The following is a 25950-nucleotide window of genomic DNA, read 5'->3' on the forward strand; positions in this document are numbered from 1 at the left end:
TAAGTTGAAGTAAGTTGAGTAAGTCGAGTTTGAGTAAGTTCTCTGAGTAAACATGAATTAAAATCTTTGACAGAGATAAAGAATCAAGATGAGCCAATTTGTCATTCGGTTTGGAAGTTAAGAAGCTGCTATCTCCCCTGGATATCACTGAGTTTCAGCTTTGCTGCATAGAACGGGAGCTTCCACAGAGTTACTGTGACCTCTAAAGGACCCTGGTCCCCACAGGACCCAGAACTTGGGTCGGGCAGCAAAGAGCGGCAACCACGAATAAAAAAAAAAAAAATTAAATTAAAAAAAAAAAAACTTTAAAACACAATGAAGAGAAGAAGAAGGAAGAAAATCGTTAAACACAGAAACCATCTGTGCCTCTGCTCCATGCAGGCTTATTTTTCCAATACCTCACATACCTCAAATACTTCAGTACGACTCCTACATCTGAGAAGAAGAAAAGAAAAATAACAAAACTCAATATTTTATTAAGCAGATTATCTTTATTGACATGAAAAATTGGATACTTATTTAAAAAAAAAACAAATATAACTTTTGTTTGTTTTTGGAAGCTCCCTGTGTCTGCTTCTTTGGCCAGACGGGTATCTTTCCCACATCATTCTCCTGAGCTGAGCGTGGGTGTGCGTCCACCCTCAGGTAGTTTGGTGGGCTTTGCTATGCTGTGTATGTCATGGGCTAAGACTGCAAAAGGAAAAGAGTTAAAAGAAGCAAAATTGCTAGTAGACTATTTTTTTTATAAATAATTTTACAGCACATGTACATTACAGTGCCAACAAGAGGTTGTAAATATATTTGTCAGGTAGCTTTTTCTCTCTTTAAAAACAATTACTGCATCTGTAAATGCTTTCTTTGTGAGTATATTCTTATTAATTAAAAAAAAATTACTAGGCCTAAATTTTTCCATTGTTGTAGGGTTTGGAGTTAAAAACATGAGTGGTTCCTGATAGCTTAAACTACCTGACAGACTATCATATTTTTATATGAACTCTTTCACCAACACTAATCAGAATGCCATTGTAGAAGCATTGAATAGATTTTGGTAATTATGAGCTAATTTCATGGGATGCGAGGTTTTGTGATACCTTCACAATATGTTTTCACACCCTTATCCTTAATTAAAGTCAATTTGTCTAAAAAATTATATTAGGAAACATTTGGTTCTACCTAAGTAGATGCTTGTGTTGTGTAAACAATCATGACCTACATTCAAAAGTAATCCTTGACCTTCTTTTGCAATTAACCAGACAAAACAAAATAAACATTGCCAATACACTTGGAAATTTCTATATATCTGGAAGCAAATGGAGGTAAGAGATCATATGTTTCAAGTTTAGTTCTACAAATTTGGAAGTTCTCATCTTTGAAATTGTCCTGTATTGCTTTGCTTAGAAATCCTTAGTCACTGCAGTGAACATAATATTGCTCTATTTATAAAGGAATCTTCACAAAGAGCAATGGTAGGAAAACATTATTGGGCCTGTTCAGTTGGAGTTCTTCCTCCTTGCCCCAGGAGAATATACAATATAATTCAACTATTTCTCATGTCATCTTTTACATGGGAAGATAATATTGATGATGAGAGATACCCACACTCTTATGTAGGTATTAGGATCTTCTTGGGTTTAGGGATGGTAGTTATCACTATTGCTGGTTTTTCTTTTTCTCTTTCATGAGCTATTTGAGGCCATAGATTCAAATGAGCCATTTGGTCTCTGGCTCCTAGGGAGCATTGATACACTGATTGTTCAAATTCAATAGTCATAGCCCATGATTCGAAATTGTGGCTTCTGTGTGTTTTAATGGCTCTTTTTTTTTTTCTAGGAAGTTTTCATGATCCAACTTATTAAAATTAAACTAAAAAAGTCAACAGACAAATTATTCCCACCCTTAAGCTAGAAGGAACATTTCTTCACCGCTGATTGAGTCATCACTGACAGGTTTGATATATAGATAGTAGCTCGGGTCTCAAAAATGTGTAGCTAAGACTTCAGGTAAACCCGTTTTTCATTAAAAAAGCATAAGCCATTGATATTACTCAGCAAATCTGTGTTCTTTGAGGAATTCTGCAAATGTCAATTTTGAATGCTCAGTGTCCTTAAATCACAAATTATTTCATTCCCTTTGTTCAAATGTACGATACCTTCTCAAGGTTAACCTAAGTTATCTATATGTTCTTACCTACAACAATAAGAAAAGGTGAAGAAGAGTAGTGACTTCTGCCTCTCAGAGTGTTCAATTTTTATTTAATTAGCTTAGCCCCAAAAGCGATGATAACTTGAATGTGTGTTCCACTCATGGATGTCACTGTCCTTCAGCAGCAATAGCTATCTTGCATGAAAAGGTCATTGCCACATGTAAAAGAAATGCTCTGGTGATTCCTGGGTGGCTCAGCGGTTTAGTGCCTGCCTTTGACCCAGGGCATGATTCTGGAGTCCTGGGATCAAGTCCTACCTCAGGCTCCCTACATGGAGCCTGCTTCTCCCCCCGCCTGTGTCTCTGCCTCTTTTTTTCTCTATTTCTCTCTCTCTCTCTCATGAATAAATAAATAAAAGTCTTTTAAAAAATAGAAAAGAAAAGAAAAGAAAGAAAAGAAAAAAAGAAAAGAAAAGAAAAAAGAAAAGAAAAGAAAAAAGAAAAGAAAAGAAAAGAGAAAAAAAAGAAAAAAAAGAAAGAAAAGAAAAGAAAAGAAAAGAAAAGAAAAGAAAAGAAAAGAAAAGAAAAGAAAAGAAAAGAAAAGAAAGAAAAGAAATGTTCCAACATCATAGGGCATGTGGAAGGAGTAGCAAGTGGCAGAGAGGTTGCAAGCACCTGAGTCATTGGTTATGACAGGATGCTGGACCTTTGATAAGTTTAGAATACCCTCAAGTGTATTGAGGTTCAAGTACCATTAACTCTTGGCAATATTCTCCTTCCTAATTCAAAGAACAAAGGATTACTAAAGCTCATAAAAAGGCTTCTCAAATTTCAAATAGCCCTAAAAAAAAACATTTAATGAGTTAAGAGTAATTGAATCAGAGACATATGGATTAAATTTTCCTTGAAATCACAAGGGTTTAATATTAAGGAAGAAGTCACTCAGCAGATCCCCCAAAGACTAGCCAAACCCATTTTTTAAGACCAACTAGTCATATTCTGTAACCCTTCATCTTCACCCATTTATCTTTGCCTAAAGAATTTTGTGGTTTGGGTGGTATTGCGTTGATTATAATTATTCCAATAGATAATACATCTGTCAATAAAAGAATTCAGTACATCTGCTGCTTATATATTCATGGTTTGATTCATTTACTTACTTAAATGTAATTTAACTGTGTAATAACCTCATCCATCTACAACTGTGGATTTCAACTGTTTAACTAATGTGAATTTTTTTTTTTTTTTTTTTTTTTGTAAACCCAAGCACATGCAGATCCACCATCTAGCAGGTTGAGGGGAAAGAGAAAAACATGGGCTCTAGTTTCCATCTGAGGTGGCTCCTCAGCACCTCTCCATAGAGGTGGAACACAATTTACAGGCCTTTGATCTAGCATATAGCCAATAATAGGGAAATATACAAAATAAAAGAGACAGGAGATTCCTAGGAAGCCAAATGGACATTACAAAGCCCATGGAACTATTAGAAAATTATCTGATTGTATTCATTATATTCTTACTTTACAGATAATTCTAGCAAGTGTTGAAAATTTATCTACAGAATATTGACAGTAACAACTTGGGAGACCTAAAACTGTGGGAAAAATAGGAGGGAAAGGAGGAAAATAGAAAATTGAGACAATTTTCGAAAGGTTTAGTTAGGTTTAAGAGAAACAGCCTACTACTTAAGTAGACTCCGAGTATCAATGAACCAAATGCAACATAATAACTGGTATGCATAGTTGAGAACTCAAGTTATAAAGAAAACTTCATGCTTAGAAATACTCTAGAGCAGGAGAAAATAGTATTGCACCATTACTTTTTATTCAAGGCGTATAGAATGTACCAAAAAACTATGGTGAGTTTATAGGAAACACTAAATGTGCAATGATAAAATCTGTACTATTACTGTGGGTTTCCCCCACTCCTCAGCATTTGTGCAAATGTCTTCTAATGCTTAATTAATATAAAATTAACGGGGAGGACAAATCAGTAGGGACAAAACTACTTGGGTCTCTATGGTTTGGTGAGGCTGTAAGGACAAGTACTGTTGTGGACAGCATTCATTCCAATAATTGGATAATCCACAAACAATACATGGAGCTTGACCACATCTATGTTTTCAGACTCAGTGAATTCTTTTTGGAAATGTGGCAGCAATGTGTTAGGCGTAGTCCTAGCTGGAGGCAGATGTAAGAGTCAGAGTAACATAGAAAATGTGGATCCAGAAAGAAATACCAAATTCCCTTAGGAAAAAAAAAATGGGTTGTATTATCTTGGCACAGAACCAAGTCTAGGTGGAGCCTTCAAAGACCTGTGGAAATTACTAACAGTAACATTTTGACTTCTACAGATTAAGTCCCAGAATATAATAATATAGTTCATACTTTCCTTCCTAACTCTGTAAGATAGGATTATTGTTGTCAAAAAAACACACTAACATGATAGTTGGGATTTCTTTATATGCGTGTGTGAAAATGAGTTTCCCAGAGCTTAGATGAATATAACTTCCCTCTTTTGGAATATTAAAGTATTGCTCATGAATGTTACCAAAAAAGATCTCCATATTAGAAGTTCCAAGGTACTGAACATTCTGAAAATTATTCACCGAGAGTTTGACCTTTTACAACCACCTAAAACTGAACCCCCAATGAAAACTAGAAACTCAGCTGGGAAAAGGAAAATACCAATACAAGGACACAAATGTAAGTATAACCCAAAGGTGATACACTTGTCCAAAACTCATTTTGGAGCAGAAATGGGGCTATTCCCATGGATCTTAAGATTTTGTAAAATAACTGTTGCAAATTTAATGTCACTATCTCATTCTCTTAAAACCCTAACACCTATCAAGAACCCTGCCAGTTTCCATCGGAGCACAAAACAGACCTCACTCTCCTTGAAGATAAGCCAAGATCTGGTCTTCTGACTTGAATGTCTGCATCAGCAATGCTGCCAAACGTCTTTGAGCCCTGGAACCTCCCACGGATGAGTCCTGATTTTTTTCTGGATAGTGCTCTTTAGTTCACTTCCATGGGAGAAAGCATATTCTGGAGATTGAAACAGGATGACCCTCTGTCCTTCAGAGAGCTCACTGTAAAAACAAACAAACAACAACAAAAACCACTACCAACAACAAAAACATGTTATTTAGCTCCACTGTACCTTCAGTTTGTCAATAGTAGGAGAAAAACTGTGATTCTGATGTTTAAAAGAAAAAAATCAATTTGTGACTCATGCAATACCAAAAGAAGAATGTTTAAGGAAATAATTTTGAAGACACGATGTACTGATATGCTTACCTACCATGGGTAAGGTCTTGCAGAGTTAAAAGGAACATTTATTTCTTATTCTGTGATTTTTAATTTCAGCGAGATCTAGAGAAAAACACCAGATATTCACAGTAGGAAACTTTCACATGAGCTGCTAGCAGTTCGCTCTCCTATGGTCTAGCGTTATTATTGACTGGGGTTTGATTTTGTTTTTGTTTTTTCACACCCAACATGCTACTTCTTGGGGAGTAAAATGCCATACTACAAGAAAATTTTCAAATAAAAAAAATGCATGTCCTTTCAGAAACCTCTGTTCAGTTCTGTCTTTATATAACAAAAAAATTCATGTTCTAATATGCTGAAAGCTCCAATAACTTTTTACAAGGAAACTTGAGGATAGTAGGCTGAAGTAGCACACTTGGCTACCATCAGAGTTAGTGCTGAATTGAAGAAGAGTACTTCCCTCCCCCCCCCCAAACATAGGCAGAGATGGAACAGACTGAAGGCAGCATAACTATCTGACTATTATGAATGCTCCAGTCTCTGGGTAGAAATATGCCCATTATGTATCCGTGCTCCATCTGCAGATTGTTTTGCAGCCTCTGCCCACATTGGAAAATCATTTAGCATCACTCAGAAAGAGAGCCAGAGCCGTGTGTGTGTGCATTTTTACTAAAGTAAAATGTGTACTCATATTTAAAAATAAAATAATCTGAGCACTTAAAATTGAAAGCAAGAACGCCCTTCCTCCTGCCCACCCCACCCAGCACCACTCCTAAAGAGGCAATCGCTATTAACTTTGTTGGCAACTTCTGGCCATGACCTCCATTTCTTTAAAACTCTGCACTTTCTTCTCCTTCATTCTCAATTAATCTATGTATTGTATTATATTGATCTCTTTTATCCCTTACTTATTGACTTACTAGAGCATCAGATGAAGATTGAAGTTGCCTCAAGTTCCAAATAAGTCCTAGTTCTGTTTAGATTCCTTTCTCACTTACCTTTGTGCTGGCCCATTCATTTGCCCTTGCTAAGTCTCTCTGTGGTCCAGGTTCAGCAATCATCCATGCTTCTAATAACAGAGTGGAAACAATTCTGGGTGTCTAAGGTATAAGCAATTCAAAAGTGAAGCCTAGGTAGTGCATCTAGCCTCTTGCTTCCTGAATTGTAGAACAGTCCTGTCATAAATGGCTATTAGATTTATCCCACAGCTACCAACCTTTAGCAACTTTGCAAAAGGGATAAGTTATTTTGTAAATGGAGGAGTAACAGGCTTTACTGTGCTGCCAAGGGGCAGGGCAATGCTGTCTTCATCTGGGCCGCCGGGTGCCCAGCTGAGAGGCTGGGTATTTTACCAGGGACAAAAAGAAGAAGAAGTGCCAGGAAACAATAAGAAGCCTTGGAACCTTCCCTTTATCCTGAGTCACCTTTGACCATCCTGAGATGGTTCTTCGCATCAGAAAATTACTACTTCTGCTCTGCAAGAAGAACAATTGAAAGACCTTCACCAGTTCTGGGCTGTTGGACTTACTGAGCTAGTCACAAGTGAACTTCCTCTTCCCTAGAACGGCTATTTTTGAAAACAGTATCATGTACTCTCAGTCCCAAAAAGTTGTCTGGTTGTTTAATCTTGAGTCACTTGAAACTAAATGATTCTGCCTTAATAATCTATGTCACTGTCCCCTTAACAAATATCAGTCCAACTATTTCCTTTCTAACACATCTTCGAGACAAAAATCTGCTACTCACGACTTGTATGGCCCTGGGCATGCCATTGCAACTCTCTGAACCTTGGTTTCTTCACTTAGAATATGATTGTTTTTCAATGTCCAAGAACAACACATAAAATTGGAGAACTATAGAATCTTAAATGTGGAAAAAAATCTCAAAAGTCTTAAAATTCCATCTCTTTCCAAATGCATAAATCCTTCCTCCATATCCCTGGAATATGTCAGTTAGTGCCTAAATTCCTCTAGGAATAGGGAATTGAAAACAATACTTCAAGTGTGGTCTGACCTGAGCAGAGAACAGTGGGATTATTAACACCCTTGATCTTGACACTGTTCTGTTTAAAAAACCAAAGTTTGCATTAGGTTCATATGTAATTTTTGGCTGCTACATATTTTTGGCTCATTTGGTACTTGTGGTTACAAAATTATGAGAATCACACACACACACACACACACACACACACACATCCTTTCTGCTACATTCTGAATTTAATCTTTTTCCTTCAAATATAACTGTTGATTTTTGTTTTCTAAATTGTTGCTTTTGTTATTGTTTTCCTCTGATCAAATAAATAATTCAGGTTTGCTGTGAAAAAAGTCCAAAAGGTTTTCACAAATATGAAGTGAACATCAGTTATAATTCCAACCCAGAATGTACTTGTTATATTCTGACGAATATCACTTCATTTTTTTTTCTCCTCTACATATATGGCTATCTACCTGCCAATGCACATGCACTCATACACACACACACACACACACACACACTCATACACACACACACACCCCAAATGATGGTACTTGTGATTGCTTTGGGCTGACAAAAGCCCATTTAAGTAAATTGACTTAAGTGATGGAAGTGGATAGTGGATAGTGAGCCTTTGTGGAACTAAGTCCAGAGGTAGGATGGTTTTCAGGGTTGATTGACTCAGTGGCTCAGTGATGTCATTGAGGATCTACCTGTGTCCTGTTTCTTCACTCTGTTTTCCATGGTATCAGCCTCACCAATGCTCTCCCTTTCTCTTATGATATCAGGATGGGTGCCAAACCATAACGGGAATAGATGTGCACATGACCACATCCAAGAAGAGGGATTGGGAGCCACTTCTGGAAGTTCTCTCAGGAGAGCAAAGACTGCCATCACTACAAGTTACCAGCAAACACATTCTCCCATTGCACTCTCCTGAGACGAATCACTGGTTCACACCCCAATCAATAACTGTATCCAGGTGAGATAGTATTACACTGGTCAGTTTAGGCCTTAAGCAACCATGCCACTCCCAGAGCCTTCTAGGTGGAGTTAGCTTCTCTCAAATTCACAGACTTGAGTGAAGAAGGTCTAAATATCTGGATGAAATTTAGTAAAGGAAGTAAAATAGGTTGTGGTGAAGCCATTGCAATGTTCACTATACCCGTCATATTGCATGATATCATATAATAATAATGTTATTATTCTATTATATATAATTATTAAATTACATGATATTATATATAAAAACCTTTTAGATAGGCAGGTAGGTAGGTAAATGGATGGATATATGAATGCATAGATAGAAAGATGGATAAATTAGGTATATATATATATATATAAATAGGATCAAGTTAAACATGTCGTTTTGTAACCTGGTTTTCCATAACCATATTCCATGAACATTTTCTATGTCGATTCTCAGATTCTTACAACTTTTTAAATGGATAAATAATGTCCCAATATGGTCATGACTGATGATTTTAATTGGCCCTTATTACAGAACAATACTGTATTTTTAGTTCTTTCTAGCACATGTATAATGCTGAAATAACATGTTTGTACATGCATTCTGGCACAATCAGCTGCTTGTTTCCTTTGATAAATTTAGTTAAATATAGTTTCTGAGTAAACAGAGAGGAAAATATAAAATTTCAAGACATATGGCCAGATTCCCTTCCAAGAAGGCTATATGCACTTATTCTACTGCCAATATCATTTGTAACTGCCCATTTTGACACATATTTAACACAAATATATTGTTAATATATTTAATATGATCTTTACTCTATAAGTCTATTAGGGGAGTGGGAAATGATAACTACTCTGCATTTGTTTTCCAATTCTTTTGTTACTAGTGGGATTGAACATTTGAATACATATGGTTGTCTCTTTTTTCTTTGGCTTATTTTTCTATTGAAGCACTCATTTTATATAAGTGAGTAAATACTTGGTAAATGTTTAACTTCTGCTATATTTGTTGCATATTAATTATTCCTTATTTGTCCTTCAACTTTATTTATAGTGTTCTTGCCATATGAAGTTAAAACATTGCAATGTAATAAATCTGTTGCTGCTTTCACATAGGTGGGGGGAATTTTAAGTCTAAAACATGTTCAAATACTTTTGAACATCTCCATAGTGGTTCCTAATATATTTATCTAAATGATTTAAAATGTCATCTATGAATTTCAAAACACTGACAAAGTTTTAAAAAAAATGCTGGGTACCTGGGAGTGGCGAAGATTCCTATCTTAAAATATACATCAGAAAAATTTGGGAAAAAATCAAACATTTAAAAGTAAATAAATAAGAAAATTGAAAGAAACATGGAACATGTTTTTATAATCTTAAATATTTTAAATATGCTATAAAACCCCAGAGCCCAAGAAGAACAGACTGATAGACTCATAAATATATTTAATGATTTTTAAATAAGCACAAACCCTCCCTCCAATGAGGTTTACCCAAGGTACAATTATTGCTAATTGAAAAAAAAAAAAGCCCTATGTCAAAAACCAATAATAAAGTAGGAAAAATATTTGTAACTCATATCACAAGGACTAAGTCCCTTTACCACATGAAGACTCATCCAAGTCCATAAGGAAAATATATGTGTAAAATACAAACACTTCTTAAAAATCACAAAATATGCATAACCTCAGCCATATTAAGAGAAATTCATACTAATAACACAAGACACTATTTTTAACCTATCATATTAAAAAATTCAAAAAGTTTGCTACATTACAATTTTGGCAGGGTATGGGGTAGAAGGAGGTTGAGTTGATTGTTAGGAATATAAATCACTAGAGAGAAGAATTTGGCAAAATGTATTAGGAACCGGCGATGCTCAGGATTTATTCTACAGCTGTGTATTCTACAGAGAGAAACTGTATGTATGAGAAAGCCACCATCATGCCTACAGTTTGTGGATAGACAATCCACATAGACTCTCTCAAACAAGTATATAATTTTGTTTTTGATTACCCAAGATGTTCTCAGGCTAAACAAACATGCTGAGTGAAATCAATCAGAGGAGGACAATCATCATATGGTTTCGCTCATACATGGAATATAAGAAATAGTGAAAGGGATTATAAGGGAAAGGAGGGAAACTGAGTAGGAAAAATTAGAGAGGAAGACAAACCATGAGAGACTCCTAACTCTGGGAAACAAAAAGTTGCAGAAGGAGAGGTGGCTGGGGGGATGGGATAACTGGGTGACAGGCACTGAGGAGGGCACTTGACGGGATGAGCAAAGGGTGTTATACTATACGTTGGCAAATTGAATTTATTTTTTTAAATATTTTATTTATTTATTCATAAGAGACACACACAGAGAGAGGCAGAGACATAGGCAGGCTCCATGCAGGGAGCCCGATGTGGGACTTGATCCTGGGTCTCCAGGATCAAGCCCTGGGGCAAAGGGAGCGCTAAACCACTGAACCACCCGGGCTGCCCCAAATTGAATTTAAATAAAAAAGTAATAAAAATAAACAAAAATCATGTTGGCATGTGGGAATATTCATGCATCCTCACCTTTGTGGATTTATAAACCGCTAGGTGGTGGTGGGTAGAACACAGGTTTTGGAGTCAAAAGATGAACTATACTAGAACAGACAAGAACTCGTGATTTTGCATTAAACTTTGGATTGGGAGTAAAGAATAAGAGTCAGAAGCCAAAGACTATTTTTATAAGAGGTTTTGTGAGATTCTGAACAGAAGGAGATCTGCCATGAGGCATGAGTAATAAACCCTAGAAGAGGGTCACAGGGGCCATGCCACCTCTGCTCCGAGGCTGTACCATTGGTGCCTTGATACATTTGGCTCTTGGATGTCACAAGGCCTGAAGGGCATCATCAGTGGTGGCACTCATGAAGCTCCAGTGGAAACTGGTGTGGGAGAGGGTAAACATGGCAGACACCACATGGTGACCATACCAACAGACTGGTCTGTGACCTTAACACTGGCCTTTGGAGAGTTCAAAAATTGTTGGAGACCAGAAGAACAGAACTATGTCAGAGGTTCAGAAAGCTTCTATGAGAAAATTTTAAGTTGTTTTGTTACACAGGATGATGAGGTCTGATTATTGTCTGTTCACTTTGATTTTATAAAAAAGCCCAGAGGTGGTGGCAGAGCAAAATATCAATCTTCACAGACTACTTCATTTATTCCACAAGCATGCGCTGACCATCTGTTCTGGCTGGGCACCACAGAATGGGCAGACTTACCCTCTACCCTCAAGAAGCTCATGGTAGTGGGAGAAAAGAGTGGTTAAATAAATATTACAGGACAAAATAATGTTAGCCTTAATTTTGCTAAGGGAGCCCAGAGAGGAAGCGAAGAAATGTACAAGTTTTCAGAGATGAAGTGAAACTTAGGTTGAGTAAACCAAAAGGCAAAGACCGGCATCCTCAGGCAAAAGCAACATGCTGGACCAAGACAGGGAGATGTGGTAAAACGTGGGATTTTCTGGGAACAGCTAGTTGTTCAGTGTTGCTGAAATTGAAGATGTACAGAAGTAGCCATTGAATGGAAGATTCGCTGAATCTCTGGGGCCAGTGGGTTTGAGCCAGAGAGTGATGGGCACTGTGAAGCATTGGTTTAAGGTAATGAGAGTCATAGAAAATGTGTTTTGCTTAAACTAGAGGGGCGATAACATCAGATGTCAGATTTAGGAAAATTTCTGCAGCAGTGCAAGGGATGAGACCAGTTTTACCTTGGTCCAGGATGAGGTAATGACGTTGTGTGTTGCAGTGACAACAATTTGCAAAATCATTACTGAGGGATGTTTGTCAGGTGTGTTAATGTTACTTCCTGCTCATCTTTCCAAAGGAATATGGAAAAGATTTAACAAACAACCTTCCCATTATCTCTAAATTGGATCTGCCTCCTGCTATTTAGACTGAATTTTTGTGGCCCCCTGACCTCCAATTCATATGTTGAAATCCTAACGAATGTGTGATGGTGCTAAGAAATGGGGCCTTTGGGTGGTGATTGTGTCATGCAAGTGGTGCCCTCATGAACGGGTGCCCTACAACCCTATGGAATAGATGCTATGATTTTCCTATTTTACAGACTGGAAAAGCAGAAGCATGGAGAAGTGTAGTAACATAATCCAGATCACACAAGGTGTTAACTCAAAGCAAGTCAATTGGGCTTCAGAGTCCCTGTTTTTAACCACCACATGAAGACCCTTCCTAGTATGTCACCCCACGCAGAAGGTAAACCTCTCAGTCTCTCACCTTCCTCAGATCAATCTTCTTCACAGCCACTGAAGGAAGCATGGCACAACCCAAAGCTAATCAGCCCTTTCCACTACTTCCTTTCTTCTGTAACTATCTCCCTCAGTATAATATCCTAGTCTAGCACGACTAGGAGGCATTCATGATCTGATATTTCTGAGTTTATCTCTTAGTCCTGCTGTCCCCTTCCTTCCCCAACACCCTTGCCCAAGCCCCACATGCTTCCTACCCCCTACTGTGTATATGCTGCTCCTTTTGCTGGGAAGGCTGTTCCTCTTTCCTTCTTGCTTTCCACCCTCATTCTCTATAACCTCCATTGCCAGTGGACTGCTCTGTTGCAACCTGTACCCTGAGTCATTTCCTGTGAAAGCCTGCTTTCGACCACCCTTGTAAGAGTAGGGAATGTTTGCCCTATACACTAAACAGTGCATGCACACCTGTTGCGGCATTTATCATTAGCGTGCATTCATCACATTCTCAAACTCTCCCTATAGAGTACAGTAGATGATTAGCAAGTGATCCTCAAATGAATACATGAGTGGAGAGAAAGGATTGGCCTGACTGAAGTATCAGATTTGTATTTATTCACTTGGCTATCAATACCTCTCTTATTATGGTTACTTTCTTCTTCTTCTTTTCAATAAGTAACATTTTTTTTTTAAAAATCACCTTGAATCTATCTTTAATGGTATATCATATTTAGGAATCCTGCTGAGGACTGGGGGATACAGGGCCTGGGGGTGGGACATCTGGTCACACAGCCATGGAACAGTGACCGGCTGCCATTCATTATGGAAGATCTGTAATATTTCACAATGCTGCACCCGTGCATGTGGCCCAGTGCTGGTTACCTGGGCCCAGCACTCTGTTCTCACCAGTGACAGTGACTCACATCCACAGTGGTTTCTTGTGGGAGGCTGCACACCCCCGCCAGGGAGAGAGGATAGCATTATTTCCAGGAGTATGTGGAGGAAGTATGAGAAAGCACTCTGGATGATTCTAATTTCTCTCTGCCAAAGCCCATGTGCCCCCAACCCTCCAGAGTTCGGTAATAATGACTGGCTTCCCAAGCAATTATCCCTTGAATATGGACACTTGCCTTCCAGGCCCTGTGGATCTGTCCAGCATCCTGAAAAGTGCCTGGGTCTACTTGGGAAAAAGAGACCATCATAACAGGCCTCAGTACTGCTTAGAAACAGAGAGTACAGGAATCAGGCCTGATGAGGTTAATTTGCCAGAACAAAAATGAAACTTTATGTCAAAGGGTGAACTCAGGCAGGGGCTGGCACACGCAACGCAGCTGGAGGCTGGATAGGAGGTCCACAGGGTAAAATCAGACGGTGTTGCTGGCATTGCACCCGGCTGGATGCCTCTTCTGGAGAGGAGGAAGCCGGTGATTCATTCCCTGCAGCTGCTCCTTGACCTTGGCTAACCTTCAGGCTGGTTCAGTGGGCAGAGACCCTGACTCAGAGAGGTTCCATTTTCGGGTTCAGCCTTGGGTTGCCGCAGCTTGTATAGATGGTGGTGTTGGTACTTGAGAGGAGCAACCTAAAATTTTCTAAATGTTCATTGTTTGTCTAAGTGTGGACAAAAGATGATATGTCTCTCTTACTTTTGCTATATTTTTATGACTATAAATATGTCGTCACTGTGTACTCATACAGAGCAAAGGGTGCTTTAAAAATAAGTCTCACTTAAAAAGATCATTCTTTCTTTTGTAAGTGTATATATATTTGATTCTAGATGGAAAGTAATTTCTGTGTAATCATTACAGTAACCAGCCATCCTAGGTCTTGAGGACTTATTCAGTCCTCTTCTGACTCTTTGCCTCTTCTGAATATCCACTTCTCTTGCCAGAGTTTAAGGACCTGTCAGACAGGGGTACCACTGTTCCTCTTGCCTCTCACAAAAAGAAAAATGGGCCCTTGTAGAGAGGAGAACTTTTTTTTAAATTTTTATTTATTTAGTTCAGAGAGAGAAAGAGAGCATAAGCAGGGGGCAAGGGCAGCGGGAGAAGCAGACTCCCCACCAAGCCGGGAGCCTGATGCAGGGCTCGATCCCAGGAGTCTGGGATCATGACCTGAGTTGAAGGCAGATGCTTAACCAACTAAGCCACCCAGGTGCCCTGAGAGAAGAGCTTTTACTATCCTTTTCTCTTGCCACCTAAAACATCCTGTCCTTCTCAGCTTTGTGATGGAGGGGACACCACAGAGTCAACTGGAAAGGAACCATACATTTATATCCCTTTTTAAATAAATATTTTATTTAAGGGCAGTTACAGATTTACAAAAGTAGTTGCAAAGATATAAAATGTTCCCATATATCCCATCCTCACTTTCCCTTATTGTTAACATCTTCTATTATTATGTTCTATTTGTTGCAATCAATGAGCCAATGCTAATACATTATTAATAAACTCTAATTAACCAATAGTAAATTATTAATGAATAAAGCCCTTACCTTATTCAGATTTTCTTAATTTTTTTTTTACCCGATGTCCTTTTTCTGCTCCAGAATTCCACTCAGGAAACCATATTACATTTAGTGCGCATGTCTTAGGCTCCTCTGGCCTGTGACAATTTCTCAGGCTTGCTTTGTTTTTGATGACCTTGACAGTTTTGAGGAGTACTGGTCAAGTACTTTGTAGAATGCCTCTCAATTTGTGTTTTTATGATGATTTTCTCATGGTGAGACTGACATTCTGGGTTTTTGGAGGAAGACCACAGAGGTAAAGAGCCCTTCTATTCCCATCATCTCAATGATGCATGTGTGGTATCAACATGATTCATCACTACTGATGTTGATTTTAACACCTGGTAGAGGTCATGTTTGTCAAATTTCTCCCCTGCAGGTACTTTCCCCAGCCCCTTCTCACTGTACTTCCTGGAGTGATGTCACCACGCACAACCTACACTTAAGGGGTGAGGCAGAGTGCTTGCATAAATTATATGAAACTACTCAGGACAGATTTATCTCTTCTCTTCCACTTATTTGTTTATTCAATCAATCATTAATCCATATCGCTATCTACTCTAAAATTTGAATTACAGTATAATACTGTGTTTTTAGTTGCTAAAATTGCCCCTGATTTGGTTGTTGGAGGCCTTTCAGTTGGATTCTGTCTCTTTTGGACATACGTCCATTACTGGCAGGGGAACTTTTGTTTTGTTTTTATTTTAAGCAATTCTTTACTTACACCACAAGATACCCCTGGCTTACCTTCAATATTTCCTGCCTCAGCCATAAGAGAATCGGCTATTTCCACAAAGGACTCAGGTTCCTTTGATGGGAAAATGGTATTAGAAGCCAGGATCTGGGCACTAGGTGTGCTCATTGCTACTGGGGTATCGTTGCTTCTATCCCCTTTTAGCTGACAGAGCAAAGAAAATATACTTAGATACATACATTTTCAGAGTTGCTTTTTATTACTTTTTCCATTGTATGTCCTTAAGAGCTATCATATTTCCTCTATCCTACAGGGAATGATATGGCAGTAAAAAGCATGTGGGCCAATGAACTGATAACTGTAAAATATTTCTACTACTCAGAACCCACACCTGACTTTGCAAAGGAAACTACAGAGGCATTTAAACTGGTTCTCAGTAGTTTCATGAATTGAAACAGTTAAGATTTTGCTCAATTGACATGTCTTCAAGGAGGATTTGCCTTATGAACTTTTTGTCCTAACTTTTAGACTGGATTGGCTGGTGACTTCCATGGATCTCCATGCAAATGGCAGCTATATTCTACTGATCTCTTCTTTTTTTTAAAATTTTTATTTATTTATGATAGTCACACAGAGAGAGAGAGAGAGAGGCAGAGACACAGGCAGAGGGAGAAGCAGGCTCCATGCACCGGGAGCCCGACGTGGGATTCGATCCCGGGTCTCCAGGATTGCGCCCTGGGCCAAAGGCAGGTGCCAAACCTCTGCACCACCCAGGGATCCCTACTGATCTCTTCTTATGTTTGCTTTATAATACATGGAAGGCAGACTTTAAGCATATGTCCTGTTTTCTAAAATGCCTGACACATTATAATTCAGCAATAGACATCCGATAAATAAGTAAATGAACAAGTGAGCCAATAATCTGCTGCCCTGTTATATCTAAGTGATGGTATGTCATTAATAGAGTACTCTGGCACATGGTACTTAAAATATAGCTATAACTTATAAATACCTTCAGAAACTTATTCACCACAGTCTTAGGAGGATGGGAGTGGTCCCAAACTAGGGTTTCTCAGCCGTAGAGCTAGTTCACTTATGGGCATTTGAGAAAACAGAGGAGCTGGCCTGTCATAGGTAATGCGTTGGGGTCAGATCAGTGCCATGCTTCTGACTCCTCCTGCGGCCAACCATTCATGGTACAGGAGTGCCAATGAAAGGAGCATCATGGCCTTTTCATTCTGCCCCTCTGCGTCTTCCTCCAGAACTGCTCCTGTGTCAGAGTGACTGATGGCATATGCAGTCATGTCATGTTTTGCTATCAAACTCTTTGATTCAAATGGCAAATATCAATATTCATATTACATTTTTTATGTACCAGAATTGTTTTGTAATATGATTTTACTTTAAAGTGAAGTGGAATCTGTTGTTTCCCAATTTTAAAAATTACCTTAGGTAATGCACCCTTCACGGATGCTCACAGTTCCACTAGGCAGCCTCATGGCTTGTGCTCTGAGACCCTGGGATGGATTCCTGTCCTCCCCTGCTGGCCCCATCACTTACCATTGCTTTATTTTCTATTTCAAGGAGAAAAACCAATTGTGTACATGCAGGATACTAACACAAGTATGCATTTATTCAAAGGTGCAGTCATAGCACCTTGATGCCCCGAGATTCCCTGCCTGACTGTGGTACCTAAAAATGGCCCACATTGCCTTCCTGTCTCACTGGAGAGCTGGGCTGCAGGTTGTGTTTTGCCTCCGTCTTCTGTCCTCCCAATACCCCGTCTGAAGCCTGCTCAAGCCTAGGTTTGCAGCTGCAGTTTTTATCCACAATGCTCTCCCTGGAAATACTTGTCTTTGTTGTGACTGAGATATTTAGATCTTTCCCTCAGTACTGTCCTCACTTGATTGACTGATGAGCCTGCGAGTTATTTTGAATCTGGGTTATTTCTATTTCCGGTGTAAGATGGTAGAGGCTGCATAATTGCTTACCCCATTCTTTTACTTACTTTGATAACCTAAATTAAGTGAGTAAGCTGTTTCATTGTAGAGGCTGTATTTTTTTTTTTTTTCAGAAATATTGATGGTCAGAACCCAACACTGGGCGTTTCCCCCTCGTATTAAATTACACTGCTTGGAGGCATAACATGTCAACATCTTGGTGTCTGGTGCTCTCAGGGGAATCTTTTTTAGGATTCTTTTTCTGGAGGACGAAAAAAAAAAAAAAAAAACACTGCCTCAAGGTCCTTTAGTAAATCATTCTGTAAGTGGCCCACAAAAGATGAAGGGATGTGACCTGGCAATAAAGATATTATCTGGAGAGGTTTAAATTAATGACTACATTCCAGGTGCTGAGTTGGTTTTCCCAATGACTAGATTTTGATAAATTGAGTTATTCACACTGCACAGAAATTTAATTTGATGACATCTTAAGGTTAAACTGTAAGGAGGCAGAATGACAGGACAGTCTAGAGAAAAATAACTGCCCACACAGGAAAGGAAGCCCTAGGTTAGCTCGGTCTCCTTCATGCAGTGTGCCCATGAGGTGAAAATTATTAATATTGTCCTTGTTTTTTAATGTAAACATTAACTTTAAATAGTTTTATGGTCTTTTATGAAATGAGATATTTTAAAATTGTAAAAATGAATAAAAATTAACTGGACAAGGAAGTAACTTAGGATGATTAATGTAAGTGTTTAGACTAAGAACATGAGTGTTAAAGTTTCCAGAGTTACAAAATTGCCAGATGAATGATTATTTAAAAGCAACATTGTCCTAGTAAACAAATGTAAAACCAGGCAAATACTAGATTTTATTATTGAAGCATAATATACATTTGTAAAGACAAAGCAAAGCAAAGGATTTTATAAAAATATACTGATGCATTCCATTTATCAAAAGTTATACTATGAAAGGATTCTTTTTTTAAGATTTTATTTATTTATTAATGAGAGCCACGCACAGAGAGAGGCAGAGACACAGATAGGCTCCCCACAGGGAGCCTGATGTGGGACTTGATCCCAGGACCTTGGGATCACGGCCTGAGCCAAAGGCAGACACTCAAGCACTGAGCCACCCAGGTGTCCCACTATGAAGGGATTCTATGTGAAAGGAGAAATTACCAAACTACTAACATGTAGTTAGGACTTAATTAAAAATATCTGTGTACTTAGTTTCAAAAATTTTCTCTCAACCTATGTATTATCACTGTTATTAAATTGCCCACATACTAAGTGTATGAAGCATATTTGGTAAAATTATTCATTATTTTTTTAAAGATTCTATTTATTCGTGAGAGAGAGAGAGAGAGAGAGAGGCAGAGACACAGGCAGAGGGAGAAGCAGGCTCCACGCAGGGAGCTCAATGTGAACTTGATCCCGGGACTCCAGGATCACGACCTGAGCTGAAGGCAGATGCTTAACTGCTGAGCCACCTAGGTGTTCCTATGCATTAAATTTTTAAGTGCAAATATAATTGATTACGTTTGCCTTTGGTGTGGTAAATTTTCAGTGCACATCATCTATTCATATTTGCCTATGAGTAGCAAAATATTAAGTCAACAGGTAATGAAAAATTCACTTAAGCCTGGCAACTAGCTCTGTGATAATTTATGCCAGGCTCTGTGTATTAGTAACAGGGAAAAGAAGCATGATATGTCATCATTTTATCTTTGAACTTCCTCCTTCAAAAGATATAAGAAGCTAAACTATTTTTTAAAGATTTTATTTATTTATTCATGATAGACACACACACACAGAGGCAGAGACACAGGCAGAGGGAGAAGCAGGCCACATGCAGGAAGCCCAACGTGGGACTCAATCTCGGGACTTGGGGATCATGTCCTGAGCCAAAGGCAGACGCTCAACTGCTGAGCCACACAGGCTTCCCATAAACTATTTTTTAAATAAACTTTTTATTTTAGCTTTCAGTTCACAAAAAGAATTGCAAAGCTAATACAGAGGGTTCCTATGCACCTCACACACAGTTTCCCGTATTGTTAACCTATTGCTAATATCAGACATACTATAATATGTTTGGCACAAGTAATGAAACAATACTCACCCATATTCACTAACGAAAGTCATACTTTATTCAGATTTCCTTAGTTTTTCCTATTTTTTTTCTTTTCTAAAATCTCACCCAGGTTTCTATATTAATATTTAGTTATCTTGATTCTAGATTCTGACAGTTTCTCAGACATTTCTTGGTCTTGATTTCATTGACAGTTTAAGGGAGTATTGGTCAAGTATTTTGTAGGATGTCCCTCTAATGCAAAACATCTGATATTTTTCTTATAATTAGACCCAGGTCATGTGTTTTGGAGAGGAAGGCCACAGAGGTGAAGTGCCTCCCATATTATCATATCAAGAGTGTATACTATCAGTATGACTTATTACTATAGATGACCTTGATCACTTTTGTCAAGTTTCTTTCCATTGTAAGGTTACTCTTTTTTTCCCATTTCAAAAGTGTACCCTTTCACTCTTTGGAAAATTGTCACCCTTCGAAGCCCAAGAACAAGATCAAGTCAGAAGTAGGAGAAACCTTACAAGACTGCAAGCCAGTTGGGAGTCAGCTTAATCTCTAATTGAGTTAGGTAAAAATAATCATCCCCTACTCAAACTATGTTGCAGAGAAAAGAGTGAATATTCTCTGAAGAAAAATCATCAGGAGACTAAAAGTTTTAACACATTATTTTGTATTCAATAAAATATTTTCTAGAAAATCTGAGAAAGGGAGCCATGTGACCGAATATAAGAGAAAACTTAAACAAAAGAAATAGACCTAGTGATTCAGAAGGTGATAAGACAAATAACAACAGCAGCAGCAGCAGCAGCAGCAGCATCTGTAGAGATAAATATTAAGAATGTTCCCCCCCCAAAAAAAAAAGAATGTTCCCAAAGTCATTAATGACATCAACTTATAGATTCAAGAAGTGGAGGGAATGTAAACAGAATAAATAAAAGGAAGGTACACTAAGGCAGGTCTCAGTAAAGTACTGAAAACCAAAGAAGACAGAGTAGAAAAACTTTTAAAACAGCCAAAATAAAGACACAATTTCTTCAAAGAAGCAAACAATAAACTACAATAAGACTTTCCTTTCAGTATTTAAAAACTGCCAGTATCCTTAAGTGTTGAAATAAAATGACTTCTAAAGTTGGATTCTACATCCAACAAAAAAATCTTTCAAAATAGAGGCAAAATAAAGACATTTTTCAGAGAAACAAAAATGGAGAGTATAGACCTGTATCAAATACTAAAATGATTTTTTAGGAGGAAGACAAATGTCCCTGAATGGAAACATGGAGATAGAAAAAATAATGAGTAATCAAGTATATTGATTATATTGTGGATAAGTATAAACATCTACCCTTAAAAATGATAAAATAATAATGTTTTATGTTGTTTAAAAAAATAGAAGTTAAAATACAAAATAATAATGTGAAAAGGTCTGAGGAAGGTAAAGGTATTAAATTCTACCAGCTGATAAAAAGAGAGGTCAAACAGGAAAATGAAAAGTAAAATGACGTGAACCCAAATATATCAGTAATTAGATACAGGTGAATGGGCTAAGTCTGACAATTTAAAGTCCAAGATTTTTAGAACGGATAAGAAAAAACAAAAGCTAACTTGTATATTTGCTTATTGAATAATCACCATAATAGAAGCACACAGCAGTTTGAAAGTAAAGGAGAAAGGATGTACTGCATAACCATCAACTAAAGGAAGACTCGTGCTGATACAATATCAGGCGAAGCAGATTTAAAGAAAAAAAAGTATTAAGAGAGCATAAATACAGACATTTTATTATGATTAACAGTAAAATGTAATTATATATATCCATGTATAAATTAATATTTTAAGTATATAAAATATAAATCATACACAAAATAATAAGTGATATAAATTAAATGAAATACAAAATAAATATGAAGTATGGATAGATTGAAATGTAAGGAAATAGGCAAAAAACCACACTGGGAGAGTTTCACACACTTCTGTCAATTAGTGACAGACTAAAAAGACTAGACAACATTAATAAGCTTAGTCTGATGTTATTCGTAGAAAATACAACTAACAGCAATGGAATAAAGCTTCTTTCAACAGCACATGTATTACCAAAATTGATCATATGCTGAATCACAAAGCAAATATTAATGTTTCACAAGATTAAAATAATTCAAAGTATGCTCTCTCCTCACATTGTAACTAAGGCAGGAATTAATAATAAAATAAAAAATATAATAACTCCACTACTTAGAGAGTAAGGAAGAAACTTTCCAAAGGCTTTTATGTCACGATAGAATTCAAATTGGAAGTTAAATCTTACTTTCCACTGATGACATAATATCAAAATATGTGGAATACAGATAAAGCAGTACCTACCAACAGGGAAATATAGAGTTGTGCAGGAATATAGTATAAAAGAGGAAAATCAATAATTTAAAGTTCCCATTTGAAGAACTTAGAGAATGTTAAATCATTTCCAATGTAAAAGGAAAGAAATAATATAACTCAGAGAAGAAATCAATCAAGTGAAAAACAAATGTATAATGGAGAAAATCAGCACAGCCAAATAATGGCTTTATAAATGAATGATAAAATAGTGAAAGTTGTCGGTTAATAAAAGAGGGAAAAGACAAAGAAATAATTTCCAGGAGTAAGAAAGAAGACATCCCTATAGATTCTATAAATATTTAAAAGACTATAAAAACATTTTAGAGAAAATGGACAAATTCCTTTAAAAGTACAACCAATCAAAAAGGTTCAAGAAGAAATTTTAAAAATCTGAATATTCCTAGAAAAACTGAATCAATGATGAAATGGAAAAAGGAAAAACAACTCCTGGAACAGAAAGTTTTACTAGTGACTCCTCTCATTTTTTTTTAAAGGAACAATGTCAGTCTTACTCAAATTCTTTGAGAAAATTGAAAATAATACTTATAAATGTATTTTAAAGGCTAGCTTGATCTTGATACAAAACTCCAAAACAGAAACATAAGAAAAGAGAATTATAGGCCAACACACTCTTGAAAATGGAAGTGAAAACCTTAAAATGTCAGCAAAACAAATTCAGCAATATTAAGAAAAGGAAAATCCATTGCAACCATAGTAGAGTTTATACCAGAAGAGCAAAACTGTTTATACACTGGGTTAATCATTGTAATTCACCATCTTATCAGAGAACAAAGTGAAAATCACCAGATAATCCCAGTATTGACTGAATAACACATTTGATGGAATTTAATAGATGCACTCCACAAAAGCTTTTAACAAACTAAGATTAGAAGGAAATTTCTTAGATTTAATAAAGAATACCTAATACAACAACAACAAAACAACAATAAAAGCACTACATTAAATGGTGAATTTCAAATGGTGAAGAATTCCAAATAGTGAAGAAAGCTTTCTTCCTGAAAATAAGAACAAGACAAGGATTTCACTTGCTACCACTTCTATTTATCATGTTACAGGACATATGATGTAATAGGGAAAATTATTTAAAAAAGGTTTAAAAGGAAGTATAAAAACACATTATTCAGAGTTAAGATGGTTGTATATATTTAGACTCCCTCAAAAATCTCTAGATAAAATATTAAAATTGGTAAGGGAGTCAGCAAAGTCACAGGACGAAAGGCAAAAAAAAAATCAATGGTATTTATATGTATTAGGAACAAACAGAAAATGAAATTTTAAAATATTGGTTAGTATAAAAAGAATTATTAGAAATAATCTAATAAAAGATGTACAGGAATTGTACTGAAAATAAGAAAACATTACTAAGAGTGCTTTTAAAAGACCTAAAAATATGTGGAAAGATATACCACATTTATGAATGTGAAGGTTCATTATTGTGAGGATGTTAATTCTTTTCGAATTGGTATATAGATTTAATACAATTCCCATCTGTATCTCAGCAGATTTTGTGAAAATTTGCAAACTAATGTTAAGTTAGCTGTACATGCAAAAGCAAAGGATAGTCAAGGCAGTTTTGAGAAAGAAAAAGAAAGCTGAAGGATTTACATGGTTAAAATGAAAGAAAAAACAAGAGAATACCAAGTGTTGGCAAGGATTTAAGTAACAGTAACTCATCATACTTCATACTCTGCTTGGCAAGAGTGTACATTGTTAAGATCTCTTTGGAAAACTGATGGCATCTGCTCGGTCTGAACATAGGTATACCTCATGACCCACAAATTTCAGTTCTACAATATGTTCTGTGTGATCAAGAATGGAGAGACATGCAGATGTTCATTAAAAGGTACTTAGGAATTCATCCTGGCACTATGCACAACAAATCCGACCTGGAGTCCCAATGCCCATGAATATTAGATTGAACAAATAAACTGTGGTATATTCATGAGATGAAATATACAGGAATAAGCATGAACAAACCATCATTACACATAAAGCCATGTTTGGATTGCAAAATATAATGTCAAAAATATATAATTATATATATACATATATAATTAAATTTCTACAAAGCTATAAAACAGGTAAAATTAATGTATCATGTTATAAATCATGATAGTGGTTATTTTGGGGGTAGCAAGAGGGGTGGAACATTAGGAGTAATTGTGGTATGAGTAATGTCTGATATATTTCTTGAGCTGAGAGTTGGTACCTTAAAATGTCCCTTTCCTAAGTTTAATCAAGCTCTACACCTCCTCCCTAAAAATTTTGCTTAAAAAATTTCAAATGGGCAAGGGGATGAGAAATCCAGCTTACTGTGAAAGATTATTTTGAATTGAAATATAGTGAAAAGCAGAGACATCATATGTGAATGCAATTAGAAGCACCTTTCTCCTTGACCAAGTCTGTCTCCATCCAGCTGTAATAAATGTTTCAGTAGCAGACGTTGACCATAATAAGTACTTTTGCAGGCTCAAAGCCAAACCCAGATAAGCCTCAGTAGGACTTTGTCCAATTTCTTAATTTAAAAATGCAGTATTCATTTTAAAGGCCAATTTTAGCCATCCTGTTAAATCTTTGTTGCACCAGGCTGTTCTATTCAACTTCCCCAATGTTTACTAATCCCTGAAAATAATTGAAAGCAATTTTACAGAAGCATGAAATGAGTTTTCATGGATTTTCATCTATACAAAGTGGGCTCCAAAATTATATTTGATCCTGAGTAGATTACCTACTTATGTTTTTTCAACTTCTCCTATTTCCTTATTGCAACTTTACTAAATCTCACATGTTGTTCCCCCAAAAGATTTTTAAGAAGTAATTGCTAAGCAAATAACATAAGAGAGATTATACAATTTTCTATCAATTGTCAAGTAAAAAGTATACCATGATGCCTATTCTGAAAAATTCTTTCCACTTTTGATCATCCATTATCTACAGCATGCCGTTAACTTTTATAACACTAAAGTTATTTTCATTTTATAAGTAATATATTCTTTGTGTCAATTCATTTTATTTATTTTTTTGTGTGTCAATTAATTTTATATGGGAATATATACACACATATCCATACATGCATACACATTTGTTAGTAAGGCTCCCTTCCTCTGTTCCTAATCCCACTGGGTCTTTCTAGCAGGTGACTGACTATACTATATTATTTATGAAATGATTTATCTTTGCAGACCCAGTATCTTCAAATCCCAGAGCATCATTTGATCATACCATTTTCTATTTCTTACATGAGAAAGAAATCTCTAAAAAGGATGAATTTTCTATTTTCACTTGCTTCATAATGGTAGTAGTAACAGGTAACATATATTGTGCCGCCACTGGGACAGTTTACTAAGCACTTTACAAAGACCAAATCACTTTATCATCCTAACATTCTATGTGCCAGGTATCTGCTACCTCCAATGTAGAAATTCATTCAGGGAGAGGAAAATAGATACCTAGAGCCACCATTATTAACTGGCAGATGTGAATTTTGAATTAGTGAAATCTGATTCCAAACTTTCAATTAACTCATGTCTCCATAAGTGGGATTCTTACCTTGAATGTGTGATTTCCACATTTGACTATAACAAAGAGTGAGTAAGGAATTCAGGTAGTCATATGGATATGGCACCCTTGACTCACTTGGTACAACCGCTTATCTCAAAGTTACAAAAGTACCAGCATATCTCCCAATGTTTACCAGTTGATTGCAATTTGGAAAAAGCTACCTC

At 36.7% G+C, this 25950-nt stretch overlaps 1 long non-coding RNA gene across 2 annotated transcripts in view; it reads right to left on the reverse strand.

Moving 5' to 3' along the window:
- Positions 1 to 471: 471 nt before the first annotated feature.
- The window catches only part of LOC144295836 (uncharacterized), a 51913-nt gene continuing 26434 nt past the window's right edge, over positions 472 to 25950 (reverse strand). For both annotated transcript variants that reach the window (XR_013362925.1, XR_013362926.1), the window contains 2 exons: positions 5032 to 5236; positions 472 to 690 (listed from right to left, as the gene is read on the reverse strand). This is a non-coding gene — a long non-coding RNA (uncharacterized LOC144295836). The remainder of the gene's footprint in view (positions 691 to 5031; positions 5237 to 25950) is intronic.

The sequence above is a fragment of the Canis aureus genome, chromosome 24 (genome assembly GCF_053574225.1).
Source record: "Canis aureus isolate CA01 chromosome 24, VMU_Caureus_v.1.0, whole genome shotgun sequence".
NCBI classification, from domain to species: domain Eukaryota; kingdom Metazoa; phylum Chordata; class Mammalia; order Carnivora; family Canidae; genus Canis; species Canis aureus.